At 44.2% G+C, this 14,591-nt stretch overlaps 1 long non-coding RNA gene across 1 annotated transcript in view; it reads left to right on the plus strand.

Annotated features, from left to right (window-relative positions):
• Window positions 1-10,615, plus strand: part of LOC105517488 — a 31,687-nt gene extending 21,072 nt beyond the window's left edge. Inside the window, exon 4 of the long non-coding RNA XR_001002675.1 lies at window positions 10,470-10,615. This is a non-coding gene — a long non-coding RNA (uncharacterized LOC105517488). The remainder of the gene's footprint in view (window positions 1-10,469) is intronic.
• The last annotated feature ends 3,976 nt before the right edge of the window (window positions 10,616-14,591 follow it).

The following is a 14,591-nucleotide window of genomic DNA, read 5'->3' on the forward strand; positions in this document are numbered from 1 at the left end:
TTTTTTGTATTTTTAGTAGAGACGGGGTGTCACCGGGTTAGCCAGGATGGTCTCGATCTCCTGACCTCGTGATCCGCGCGTCTCGGCCTCCCAAAGTGCTGGGATTACAGGCTTGAGCCACTGCGCCCGGCGGAGAGTCCCCAATTTTTTATTGCAATGACTGATGCGTGGATTGAGGGGAAGACTTAGGCCTCCTTGAAGAAGGACCCTGCTATTTTCCACAGTATACATGAAAATTTGTTCTTCTAATCTTCCCGTTTAAGGAATTTGCAGCCATTTCCCCAAGTCACTAGTGCCGGAGAATGGGGACAATTCAGACTTTTTGAGGATTAGTAATACACAAGGTTTGAGCTGATACTGACACAGGAGTTAAGAAGAAATTACTTAGGCAGATAGTGAGGATACGGATGCCCTCAGTAAGGTTTTTCCTTTAATGAAAAGCAGCCCCAAATCATTTTCTAACAAAGAGCAGCCTGTAAAATCAAGCTGCACACGGTGAAACCCCGTCTCTACTGAAAAAATACAAAAAATCAGCTGGGCATGGTAGAAGGCGCCTATAGTCCCAGCTACTCAGGAGGCTGAGGCAGGAGAATGGCCTGAACCTGGGAGGCGGAGCTTGCAGTAAGCCAAGATCGCGCCACTGCACTCCTGCTTGGGTGATAGAGCGAGACTCCGTCTCAAAAAAAAAAAAAAAAAAAAATTCAAGCTACAGACATAGATGCTGGCAGCTGTGCCAATCATGTTCAGGATGGGTCTACGGTAAGGAGCAGACAAGATGACCCAGCCAAGGGGAAAGTTCATTTGCATAATAAGACTAGGGTGGGGTGGCCAGCCTTCCCCAGTGGTATGTAAACATCATACCTGATTGAACCAATCTGTGAGCCCTGTGCAAATCTGACACTGCCTTGAATCAATCTGTGAGTCCTATGTAAATCAGGCACCGCCTCGAACCAATCTGTGGGCACTATGTAAATCAGACACCGCCTCCTCAAGCCTGACTAGAAAATCTGGCACATCCGCCCCCAGCAGGCCTTTTCCTCTCAGAAGTTCCCTCTCTCTCACTAGAGAAAGAGTTGTTTTCCTTTCTCTTTCTTTTGCCTATTAAACTTCTGCTCCTAAATGCCTCATGTGTGTCCATGTCCTAAATTTTCCCCGTGTGAGGTGACGAACCCCAGGTATTTACCCCAGAAAACGTAGCCGCTTCAATACCAAGGGATCTTAAATGCCTTATGCTGTCTGTCCCCACCCGCCCTGTCCCCTGTTAGATTGGCAGTTTTAGGAAGTCAGGTGATAAATAGAGTTGTACCCCAAGTCTGTTTCACAATGGGTCCATTTGGTCCACTGGATCCAAAAACTACCCTGTGGTTATTTATCAGGTCCCCAAATATATAATTGGGATAGCTATATTTAGTGGTTGGCAGAACTCCCACTTGTGAAGTAAGGAACATGGTAGGAAGGGCCGAGTAAAATATCTGCAACTGTTCTTCCCCCATTATTCAAGATGGTAATCAGGAATAACAAGGCATTCTAGGAGGGAGTGCAGATATGACTGCGTCATCATGAACATCAAAGCTGCAAGGTGGTGGTCCTCATAATATCTCCATTCAGTTTACCCACTGTGTCCCTGTAGAAACCAGATAAATTATGGCACATGGTATTAGGTGACAGCCCCCTTGAAGCTGTGGTGCTGGGTTTGCTATATTTACTGATGAAGAGCAACACGCATTCTCAGACTTCATATGTGACTATTGATCTGGCAAATGATTTCTTCTCAACCTCCATCAATAGGGGGACTCTGCAGTGGTTGGCCTTTCTGTGGCAAGGACAGCAGTATACATTCACTATCTGCATGTCTGCAGGGATCTTGATCATACTGACATTCTGCTGAACATTGCTCTGGCTCACCTATTAGTGACATCATGCTAATTGGACTTACTGATCTGGGAGTTGCAAGTATCATAGATGCCCTAATACGGGGCATCAACCTGGGATGATTTTAAGCCCCAGGGGATATTTGGGAACATCTGCAGATATTTTGGTTGTTATAATTGGTTGATGTGAGCAACTGGCATCTAGTGGATAGAGTTCAGGGATGCTTCTGCATACCCTACAACACAAAGGATAGCCCCCAACCCCAGCGAAGAATTCTCTCTCCCCAGATGCCGATAGTGTCAAGGTTGGGAAAGATTGTCCTAGAAGACAACTGTGTACCAGTGGTGGGAGGTCAACTCTATGCAAATTCAGGGGTCTGTTACATCAGTGAAGTTTCTAGGAGTTCAGTAGTCTGGGGCATGCCAGACCACCCTTTTTAAAGTTAAAGGATAATTGGCATATAACAGGCTCTTAAAAATATTTGCTGAATGAATGAGCAAATGAACAGCTTGTAGAAAAGTCCCCTGGGCAAAGAGAAGGAGGCTTGAGAGAGAGAGAGAGTTTCCCAGAGGAAGGCAGAAGTTTGCTGTGGCCAGAGGCCAGGAGAGGGACTGGAGGTGCGGCCTGGGAGAAGGCTGTGGTTTATACGGTTTACATGCTATTCCTTTAGACACTGCCCACAGAAGGTGGAGGGCAAACAAGTGAGAAACAAGGCCTGGTTTGTATTCTAGAAAGATCACCTTAGGACTGGTTAGAGAGGTTGTCCTGAAAGGTTATGAGACCAGACTCAGTCAGACTAGTCTGGCCCCCTTTTTTCGCAATAGTCTGGTTGGGAAACCTTGGACACCTGTTCTGGGTCAGAATGGAAATAAATGGAAGAAACAGATTCCAGAAGATTTGGAGAGAAAAAATTATCAGGAATTGGTGACTGAACTGAGAGTGTGGGTGAAGGGAGAAGGGGGGAAGAAGAAAACTGTCATTATCTTGGTCTTTGGGTAAATGGGGAATGCAGGAAAATAATACAGTTTTAAATGGCATTTTTGAGAAGGTTTTGTTCTGGATATTTTGTAATTTAAAGATGTGGGGCCGGGCACAGTGGTTCACACCTGTAATCTCAGCACTTTCGGAGGCTGAGGTGGGCGGATCACTTGAGGCCACCAGTCTGGCCAACATGGTGAAGCCCCGTCTCTATTAAAAATACAAAAACTTGGCTGGGCATGATGGTGGGCACCTGTAAGCCCAGCTACTCAGGAGGCTGAGGCAGGAGAATCACTTGAACCCAGGAGGCGGAGGTTGCAGTGAGCCCAGATTGTACCACTGCACTCCAGCCTGGGCGACAGAGTGAGACTCTGTCTCAAACAAAACAAAACAAAGATTGGGGGCATACAAGACATACAAGAGGAAGAATCCAGCGGGTACCTGGAAAAACAGGGTAGGTTTCAGCTGAAGAAGGAGACTCAGGAGCCTTCCTCCGATGGCTGATGTTTGAAGTGATGGATTGCGTGAGAGCATGCAAGAGAAGAAGCTAAATGCTTCGTGTGTGTTATTCTGTTTCATCCTCAGCCATGTGGAGAGGAATATTGTCTCCATTTTATAGATGAGGAAACTGAGGCTCAGAGAGTTTATCTAACTCAAGTTGACAAAGCTGATAATGGATAGAACTCATATTCAAACCCAGACATTTCTGCCTTTAAGGCTTACTCCACCACCTCCTAACTTACCTTTATTCAACTTTTATGAACCTTTACTTTAAAATGCTGTGGGTCGCAGTGACTCATGCCTGTAGTCCCAGCACTTTGGGAGGCTGAGGTAGGTGGATTACTTGAGGTTAGGAGGTCAAGACCAGCCTAGCCAACATGGTGAAACCCCATCTCTACTAAAAACACAAAAATTAGCCGGGCACAGTGGCATGTGCCTGTAATCCCAGCTACTTGGGAAACTGAGGCAGGAGAATTGCTTGAATCCAGGAGGTGGAGGATGCAGTGAATCGAGATCATGCCACTGCATTCCAGCCTGGATGACAGAGTGAGAACTTGTCTTAAAAAAAAGATTCTGTGGATAGCAATTTGTCAAAACCACCAGTGCATTTACAAGCTGACCCAGCTATCCCACTTCTGTAGGAAGTGACCTATGGTCTGACCCAGACAGGTACAAAATGACATATGCCCAATGTTACCATTGCCGCCTTGTTTCAAATAGCAAAAGACTAAGCAGCAGGATGGGAAGGGTTAAATAAAGGATGGTGCATCTCCATACAATGGACTGCCACGGAGCTGTACAAAGAGTAAGAAAGCTCTTAGGGAATGAATCAGAGAGCTTTGGATTATGTTGTTAGTTTAAACAAAAGCAACGACAACATCCAGTGTGTCAAAACACTGTGTATACTGTTCTCTGTTTTGTGTAAGAAAGTGAAAATAACTTGTATCTGTGCAAAGAAACACAACGAATATAAGATACTTATTGAATGAGTTACTTATAAAGGCAGTGAAAAATGGAGTAGAAGGACACAGAACAGGAGCAAATCTTCTCAGTGGACACCTTTTAGATTTGAAGTATGAGAATATGGTACCTATTCAGCAATTAAAACATTTAAAAAGTGGTATATTTACCCATTAGCCTCTATCTACATTTGATATTTATTTCTGCCCCTGGAAAGATGGCTTATGGATTTATAATATTTCTGGCTTATGGCTTTACAATATTCCGGTACTTAGCAATCAGTCAATCAATGGATTGATTGACCATCCATCCATCCATCCATCCATCCATCCATCCATCCATCCATCCATCCATCCATCCAATTATTCATTCATACGCCAGATGCCGGGCTAGCCACAGGTGGAATGATTGAGAAAATTAAAGGCAGGCGTAGTTTCTGCATTAAGTCTAGATAGAAAAACAGAGATTAATCAAACCACCCGGCCGGGCGCGGTGGCTCAAGCCTGTAATCCCAGCACTTTGGGAGGCCGAGACGGGCGGATCACGAGGTCAGGAGATCGAGACCATCCTGGCTAACACAGTGAAACCCCGTCTCTACTAAAAATACAAAAAACTAGCCGGGCGAGGTGGCGGGCGCCTGTAGTCCCAGCTACTCTGGAGGCTGAGGCAGGAGAATGGCGTAAACCCGGGAGGCGGAGCTTGCAGTGAGCTGAGATCCGGCCACTGCACTCCAGCCTGGGCGACAGAGCGAGACTCCGTCTCAAAAAAAAAAAAAAAAAAAAATCAAACCACCCTACAAATATGCTAAAAATGTCAACCATGCTGCAAAAAGTGTTATATATATATATATATGAGTTGTATATATATATATGTGTGTGTGTGTATATATATATATATTATATATATACAATGAGTTGTTCTGGGATGGGGTAGGCAGGGCATGTTAGGAAAGGTTTTCCTGAGGAACTGGCGTCTGTGCTTCAGGAAATGCAGGAAGTAATAGGCAAAGAGAGGGAGGAAAGGTGGAGGGAACAGTATTTGCAAAGGCTCTGAGGTAAGATGGAGCATGATATTTGATGAACCCAAAGAAGGCCTGTGCAGTTGCTGTGTAGGGACTGAGGAGATGGGGCAGATATATTAGAAAGGGAGGGGTTACAAACATGCAGGATCTTGTCAAGCATGAGGGTTTTTGTGATGACAACTGGATTGGAACCCACTGGAGAGGTTTAGACTACAGTGGAATAGTATGATCCCAATTATTTATTTATTTGAGAGGCATCTCACTGTGTTGCCCAGGCTGGTGTGCAGTGGCATAATCTTGGCTCACCGCAAACCTCTGCCTCCTGGGTTCAAGCGATTCTCCTGCCTCAGCCTCCAGAGTAGCTGGGATTACAGGCACACGCCACCACACCCAGCTAATTTTTTGTATTTTTAGTAGAGACGGGGTTTCACCATATTAGGCAGGCTGGTCTCAAACTCCTGATCTCAGGTGATCCACCCACCTCGGCCTCCCAAAGTGCTGGGATTACATTTATGTTTTAAGAGGAACATTGAGGACTCTTTAGAGAATGATGGGGGCATGTAGCAAGAGTTGACTGAAGGAGACCGGTTGGATGGTCCATCGTTAAAAAGTAGGCAAAATGTGACCTTCACTTGGACCAGGGTAGACGTTAGGGTTGAGAGAAGTAGATGGATTCAAGAGAAAATGAAACCAAGAAGACTGGGTGATGTGTTGTATAGGAGTGAAGGAGAGAAGTTGTCAAACATGGACAGGTTTCTGATGAGTACAGTGGAAGAAATGGGGTTTCCATTTCCTGGAAAAAAAAAACACACACACACACACATTAGGGCAGTGTGTTTTCTGGGGAACACGTTGAATATGAGGGTTCCTGGGCTTTCTGACAGTTGCCTGTTTTCTTCTGGTTCCTGTGAAGCTTTAGCTGTTAATCTTCCTTCATGTTTCATAATTCCTTTGTGTTTTTAAAAGGCTGCCCTTCTATTGCTGCTCTCTTCACTGCTTCCGTATTTACAGGGATCTTTTTTCTTTATTTTCTCTTGGCCTTCCACAGAATGATTTCGGTAACTTGAGACTACCTTGGGGAATGCAGCCATTATATTTTCAGTCTCTCTGTGTGGCAACACTGCTACTGATATTTTCACAGGTCCTCAGTTTGGTAGTGCTGTTTTTTTTCCCTTCTCAACTTTGAAAATACAACACTAGTACTGTTTTTTGCATCCATGGAAGAAGCAGTGGTATCACTGGAAGTTTCCTAAGGGGAACAGTTTTCTGTATGGAAAGGAAAGGGTGGGAAATTGCTTTATGATTCAAAAGCTGGCATAAACATTTGTTATTATTATGATTTTTAAATTGTGGTTTATTCCTGCATAACTTATCCAACCATGGAGCCACATTCAGTCAAGGGCATAGTGACCTCTGTGGGAAAACAGAACAACCTGAACACCTGATGCAAACTTTCTGGCCTGAAGGCAACTCCAGTGACTGACTTCCAACACGTCTGTAAGGACAGCTTGTTTTGAAGTTGTGTCTGCTCCTAGCACAGGTCCTGCAAGGTCCGTTTTTCAGGAATGAATTCTTTCCATGTTTCTGAATGGAATGGATAGCTAAACTTTCCTTTGGTTGGTAGTGAGGTATAGGCGTGGAGAGATGACAGTTGGTGAGAGGATGAAGCATGAGAGTTTAACAAGGGCCTGGGCGAGCTCAGATTGCTGACCTTCAGGTATATTCTATTGGGCACTATGGAGGATATGAGAATGGCCTCAGATCTATGACAGCAGGTGGCATCATTGACTAACAGCCCCAGCTTCTGTGCTCTGAAATCTATCACTGATTGACCTGAGACCTTGCTTTTCATGGCTGAGCAAGGTGGGATACCCAGACAGGCCTGTTTCTGGGAGAGGTGAGATGCCTCTGACTGTGGCTTAAGGCCTCCCAACTGGCCTTGCAGAACTTCCTGGAGAAATGCAGTGTAGTTGAGGAAGCATCTAATTCACCTTGCTTCCTTCCCTCTCTCCTTCAAGGAGGTCAGACCTACATGATGGTCTAACATCTCTGGTAGTCTGCTCCTCATGTTCTCTCTGTTGTAGACTGAATGTCTTTGCCCCCCAGATTCATATGTTGAAACTCTAATCTCAATGTGATGGCCTTTGGGAGGTGATTAGCTCATGAGGGTGGAGCCTCATGAATGGTATTAGTGCCCTTTAAAAATACTCAGAGAGGTCTTTTGTCCTATCTTGCCATATGAAGATGTGACAAGAAGTCAGCTGCCTGCAACCCAGAAGAGAGCCCTCCCCAGAACCTAACCCTGCTGCTGGCATCCTAATGTCCAACTTGCAACCTCTGGCACTGTGAGAAATCATGTTCAGCTGTTTATAAGTCACCTAGTCTATGATATTTTGTTATAGCAGCCTGAATAAGAGACTCATAGGCACTTCTCTTAATAAATTACTTGTGCATTGAGTCCTGCCCTGGTTTCTGCTTTTCAGAAGATCCTGACTTGATTAAAGATTCAGAAGATCCCTTGATTTTAAAAAGTGGCCGGGCATGGTGGCTGACACCTGTAAAATTCCAGCACTTTGGGAGGCCGAGGCGGGCGGATCACTTGAGGTCAGGAGTTTGAGACCAGCCTGGCCAACATGGTGAAATCACATCTCTACTAAAAATACAAAGCTTAGCTGGGTGTGGTGGTGCACACCTGTAATCCCAGCTACTTGGGAGGCTGAGGCAGAATTGCTTGAATCCAGGAGGTGGAGGTTGCAGTGAGCTGAGATTGTGCCACTGTGCTCCAGCTTGGGTAACAAAAGAATATTCTGCCTCAAACAAGTTTTAGAAGGTACACATGCAGTCCCACTGTCTTACCCCTTCTATCTTGTGTTCAGCCTGGTTCACATGTTTACGTTACATGTCTGACTTCTGTAGGTGTTTGATTTTATTTCCTAGGTCTTGTATTATCTTTCATAGAATAGTAGAGATAGAGAAATAGGGAAGGATTGACAAATTAGGAAAATATGACTCAGTTGGTATATTAGGGTTCTCTAGAGGAATAGAACTAATAGAAGATATATATATGTATATGTGTGTATGCGTGTGTGTGTGTGTGTGTGTGTGTATAGTCTGAGTCCCAAAACTGAAGAACTTGGAGTCTGATGTTCGAGGGCAGGAAGCATCCAGCACGGGAGAAAGATGTAGGCTGGGAGGCTAGGCCAGTCTTTCCTTTCACATTTTTCTGCCTGCTTTATGTTTGCTGGCAGCTGATTAGATTATGTCCTCCAGATTAAGGGTGGGTCTGCCTTCCCCAGCCCACTGACTCAAATGTTAATCTCTTTTGGCAGCACCCTCACAGACACACCCAGGATCAATACTTTGTATCCTTCAATCCAATCAAGTTGACACTCAGTATTAACCATCACAAGTTAGATGAAGTTGAACTTTTTGATCTGTTGAAATTTATCAAATTTGGGTATCGTTATCATTCAACATGTGAATGACGCATCTAACTTTTAAATTTTAGCAATGCATTTAATTTTTTTCTATTTTAATTTAACCTGTGAGTCTATGGAGTTTTCTCAAAATTAGAAAGTTATAGAATTAATGATGCATTTTGCCATTTATTAATATGCATAATTGTTGAATAGCCAAGTTCTCTTCAGTATTTGTAAAGCCTTGGGTTTTATGTCCACTAATCCTGACTCTTCCCTTGGGAAGAGGTGGATTAAATAATTCCCTTTTGGTACATGGTACACATGTAGTATAAATTGTCGTATGACTTCAATAAATAGCCTTCTGAAGTTTCCAAACAACAAAAATAGCTTCCCAACAACAAAAGTAGTTTCCCAGCTGCTCTTACTAGCATTTCCAGTAATTATTTTTATAAAAGTTTTTTCTCTATTATTTCTTGCCTTCAAAGCAACTCATCAGCTCAATTATTCTCCTTGATTTGGGATTTAGTAGAATCTAAGCTTTGTTGTTGCTGTTGTTAGCCAAAAAGAGATGACCGCGCTTCTTTCAAGTTGGGAAGACAGAACCATTAGACAGAGTGGATTTTCTCCACCTTAGAAAGTTTTCCCTCTACAAAGAACATGAATGCATCCAGGACCAACTACATAATTTTTAGGGCTCAATGCAAAAAGAAAATGTGGATCTGCTTGTTGAAAAAGCAGAGAAAAAATGCTGCTAAAGATACTAAAATATAAAGTTTTTCCTTTACGAATCTCTTCTGCTCACGTGCATGCTCCACTGTCCCAAGTTCAAAGGTAAAATTGGCAAGAATTTCCAGATGGCCACAGCAGAGCATGAAACCAAGCTTGGGACTCTTCTGAGTGTGGGACCCTGGGTGTGACTACAGCAGTTCCCGTGGAGCTGGCCCTGGATACGACTCACCAGCAAGCCACAAGCAAGCTAGAAGCCAGAGAGAACATTACCCCTCTTCCCTCTGGAGTTTCAGGTGGAGGTGTGGGCAGGGATCATGGTAGTTGCCTGAGTCTGGGCTCCCAGGTGACGTGGAAGGCACGGTGCTTTTTATCTGATGTGGGAGAACAGGAGCAGTTTTTCTCTCTCTTCTTTGTTCTTGGCTCACCTGGGCAGTGGCTTTGCCACACTGTCTATCTTTGTGGAGAGAAGGGGAATGACTTGTTCATGACGGGCAGTGGTATTTTGACTTTCCATTGTAAATACTTTATGTATATGTCTCATTATATTTATTGAGTGCTGGCTCTATGTTGGCTTCTGTTCTAGGTGTTGCTGGGATCTTCCTGTCCTCATGGAGTTTACATTCTCATGGTGGGGAGGCAATAATCAAAAGGGAGGAGTGGACACAATGTAAGGAATGTCAAGCCTGGGAGTGCTATGGAGGAAAGCAGGGTGGAGAAGGGATGCGGGGGTCGGGGCTGCTGGTTCATAATTGTCAGTAGGGAGGTGAGGGAAGGTCTCACCAAAAGGTGACACTTGATGACGAACTGAAGAAGATAAAGGAGGGAACCATGCTGACCTCTGGGAAAGAGTGTCCGGGACAGTGACAATCAATGCAGAGATTCTGTGGTGGGAGTAGACAACTTTGTTCTTCATTGACCTTGCATGAGGTTTTGGTGTGATTTTAGCATGCGAAGATCTACATGAAAACATTCTTTCCCTCTTTTTTAAGTAGAAAAGCAGTACTTCTGGTACTGGCTGGGTGTGGTGGCTCACACCTGTAATCTCAGCACTTTGGGAGGCTAAGACAGGAGAATCATTTGAGTCCAGGAGTTTGAGACCAGCCTGGGCAACCTAGGTAGACCCCATCTCTACCAATAATAATAATAATAATAATAATAATAAAAGAAAAATAGTATGCCTCTGTCCTTGCAGTTAAAGATGAACAAGGAAGAGTTCCTAAGCCTTGACTGAATGTGGCTTCATCTCCTCCAGCAGCCACACAGCTGGGCTCTGATGTCAAAGAACTACAGACAGAGCTCTCTTATTAAAGGACATTTCTTATTAATGGCTGACTTCAAAGCAAACTTTTAAAAAGTCCAATCGATTTCTCATTTATTACATTTTGTTTTGTAAAAGATTTTATGTCAGTGATTGCAGAATGAAGACGCCAATAGTAAAATAATTGGTTTACAAATGGAGAGTTAATCAGGCGTTCCCCTTTACATCGTCCTCTCCAAGGTCAGGGCATGACTGAAATGCAAAGAAAATGCGTTTGTACAGCAAGCAGATGATAGGCTCACATGGAGGGCTGTTAACCTTGGGGCTTGCCTCCTCAAGTGTTGAAGCAAATGGCTTGATGAGCTTCAAAGGCATGGGACATTATTGTACCTGGGAATATAAGAATGGTGTCTGCAGTTACATTAATTGGGATAACAATTATGAAAGCTTCAGAAGCCTCAGATTTCAGAGCCCACTCTAATCCCCAGGAAGACTTTTCCCTGGGTGGATATAATATTGCTGTTTTCCAGGTGCATTCCTAAGATGTATTACATTTCTCAGACTTACTTTGTATAGGCCACTGCCAGGGGCAGGTTTGGGGGTGGCCAGAAGATTCTTTGGTTTCAGCCAGGCAACTCTCTGCCTCCCTGGAGTGTTCGTGTACTTGGGGAAAGCCAGGGTCAAAGTAGACTTGACGTTTGTCTGGGAGCATGAGCTCCATGTCCCGGTTTCAGTGAAACAAAAAGCAGGAATGCAAAGATCTGTTTCCTGGAACTGTTCATATTTACACAGTGATAACGTATTTCTTCATGTTGTTGACCCAGATGTAGTCATATCTTGCCTGGTGACAGAGGCTGCTTTGTTGATTGTCCGCTTTGGAATTTACTGGGCTTCTGTTGAACATGGACCATGTTTTCCTGGAAAATAGAATATTAAAATAGTTGACAATTATCCCATAAGTGGAGCTGCGTTCCAAGAACAGCAATGTAGGTAATCCTACCTGATTCACCTCTAGTTCTCTACTTTGAATTTCTGTTGGTGGCAACAAAGCTTTCATGAAGAACAACATCCTTCACCTTTGAAAAAGAAAACTTCCATTAAAAAAAAGGCAGGCGGGTTTTAAAAAGTTATCATTTAAGGCTCTTGTCTGATCCTTACTTTAGGGGAAAATCCTTGCAATGTAACAAAAATATCAATGGGTTTACATGAGCGATTCCAAACTCCTTGCAGAAAACCTCTTAGATAGCATTTTGGAAGTATCATTGTGGCAGAAGTATATTGAATAACCACGGTCATCTCAATCGGTGATGTTTGTATTCACATGGGCCTTGACTTCTGAAGCCTTTAGAGAAGGAAGAGTTGGCATATGTTAGACACCAAAGTTTTTGCCACCTGAATGTGTCATTCTTTCCTTTTTCTCTTTACAGGAAATGTTAAGTTATTAAATTCATTGATGTTTCCTAAAATGATATTGCTATTTCCCATCCAAAGGGCCATAGGGGTGGGCCTCTAGAACATTGTCCCTAAAGGTGTTCATGTGATGATTCCAGCACTTACGTCCTCCAGAATCTTTCTTTTCTTTCAGGCAGTGGCACAGAGGCGTTAGGTCTGACATGAAACGCAGAAGCATGAGTAGCCCTTGCCCTGATCCTTCCCGCTAGGAAGCCATTTCCTTCCCTCCAGAAACCACTGCCAGTTTTGGACAATCTCCTGCTGATGTTGGTAACATAGGGGACAGGGAGGAAATGGGACAGGAATGTCCTGGAGCTTCTAGCCCCTGTATTTCTACTTAATTGGCCAAAAGTAATGGGCAGACACAGCATTTCAGCTGATTTTGGCACAGAAAATGAAGGGAAGCTGGGCAGGACACGCAGCACAGACCCATGCACTTCATCCATAAAGAAAAAAGTATTTCTTTAAGTTAAATTAACTTCAGAAGCATGAGCCAGGATGACTCAGTTGGAGCTATGAGGTTCCCAGTTGTTGGCTCTAGTGCTACAAACCGTCCCTTACCTCTGTCCTTTCACTTTAGCTCCTTCTTCCCTGTTTCAGTGTCCGTGGGTCTGGAAATGAGTTCATATCTTGTCTGAGAATTTCTACAACTGCCGGAGGCTCACAGGTTTGTTGGAAGCTCACAGATGAAAGCACCTGAAAGCTTTTATTTCTCCGCTAAAATGTCTTCCTGAGGACACACATATAGTGTCATTGTGACCTTTAATCTTACTTCCTAATCCTTTTTTTTGGGGGGGGACAGGGTCTCGTTCTTTTGCCCAGGCTGGAGTGCAGTGGCATAATCTCGGCTCACTGCAACCTCTACCTCCTGAGTTCAAGTGATTCTCCTGCCTCAGCTTCTTGAGTAGCTGGGATTACAGGCACGTGCCACCTCACCTGGCTAGTTTTTGTGTTTTTTAGTAGAGACGGGGGTTTCACCATGTTGGCCAGGCTGGTCTCAGGCTCCTGACCTCAAGTGATCCATCTGCCTTGGCCTCCCAAAGTTCTGGGATTACAAATGTGAGCCACCACACCCGGCCAATCATTTTCTTATCACAGAGAATAGTTTTAATCACTGGAAAACTGCCAGCTTCTCCAGGAAGCCAGATCTTTTGGAAATCATGCAAAAACACCAACAGCAATTACAAAACTAGCAACACAAAATGGATTAAAAAGTCTTAATGTAGATCTATTTCTATTGGCTTTTTTGACAGTAGCTGAGAGAGGCTTGGAAAGTACAATTTTAGCTTCAATGACACATGGCAGGGTGTATTTGGGGAGGAGAGGCTCCACGTGAAATTCCAGGGCGGAGGGTCCTTACTTCTCAGGCAGTAGCTACCTGGCCACAGGTTGGTCACACTTGTGTTTGAACGGTGGGCATCACTCAATCTGAGACAGTTCATGAGGAGTCAGAATGGTCTTTAAGGTTCTTCTTTATCTCTTCTTCTGCCTTTTGACTGACTCCACTCTTCATCTTCCAAAAGAATAATCCAAGGGATCACATCCTTAGGGCACACTACTGTGCACCCCACTGGTCAGCACAGACATAGGGTGGAAGGATCTGGGGTGACTACTGGCTCATTGAGGAGCTCTAGTTCGCTCTGATTCTTCGTCCTCACTTGGCCACGCATAGCAGAGGGTCTTTTGCAGACAGGCAGTGTCTCCAGGGGCCTCTCAGGATGGCTTACCTTGGAGAATTTGCCAGGCTTGGGTTTGGCCCCAGGCTGGCAGGCTCAGAGAGGATTGGGTCAACACATTAAGAGATGGTGTTTTTTTTTCTCTCTCTCTAGCACAGACACACGTTTCTCTCATGAGACTCAAGTGTAAAACCAGATCTCCAATCCATTGATTTTTCACAAGAAATATAACTGCAGAGAGCCTGGATTCTCAAGAATGCCAGGCAGGTCTAACTACCTGGGGAATGAAATCACAATCAGAAAGAAGGGTGATCAGCTTGGATTCAGAACTGGGGGTATCAGTGGTGAAGGCTCAATCGGAATAATGGATGCTTTCTGCAGTGGGTTGAATGGTGAGCCACTCAAAAGGTATGTCCACCCGAACCCTATAAATGTGACCCTATTTGAAAAAAGAGTCTTTGCAGATGTAATTATGTTAAGGATTTTAAGATGAAATCATCCTGGATTAGGTGAACCCTAAATCCAATGACAATTTACAAATTCTATGCCCTTAGAAGAGAAGAAGGCCATGTAAAGACAGAGGCAGAGGTTGGAGTTATGAAGCTACAAGCCAAGGAGTGTCGAGGATTCTGGACAGCACCCAGAAGCTAGAAAGAGGCATGGAATGCCTTGACCTTCAGAGCCTATAGAAGGAGCCAACCCTGGTGATATTGGATTTTAGATTT

Source organism: Colobus angolensis, unplaced genomic scaffold (genome assembly GCF_000951035.1).
Source record: "Colobus angolensis palliatus isolate OR3802 unplaced genomic scaffold, Cang.pa_1.0 Scaffold300, whole genome shotgun sequence".
Taxonomy (NCBI): Eukaryota; Metazoa; Chordata; class Mammalia; order Primates; family Cercopithecidae; genus Colobus; species Colobus angolensis.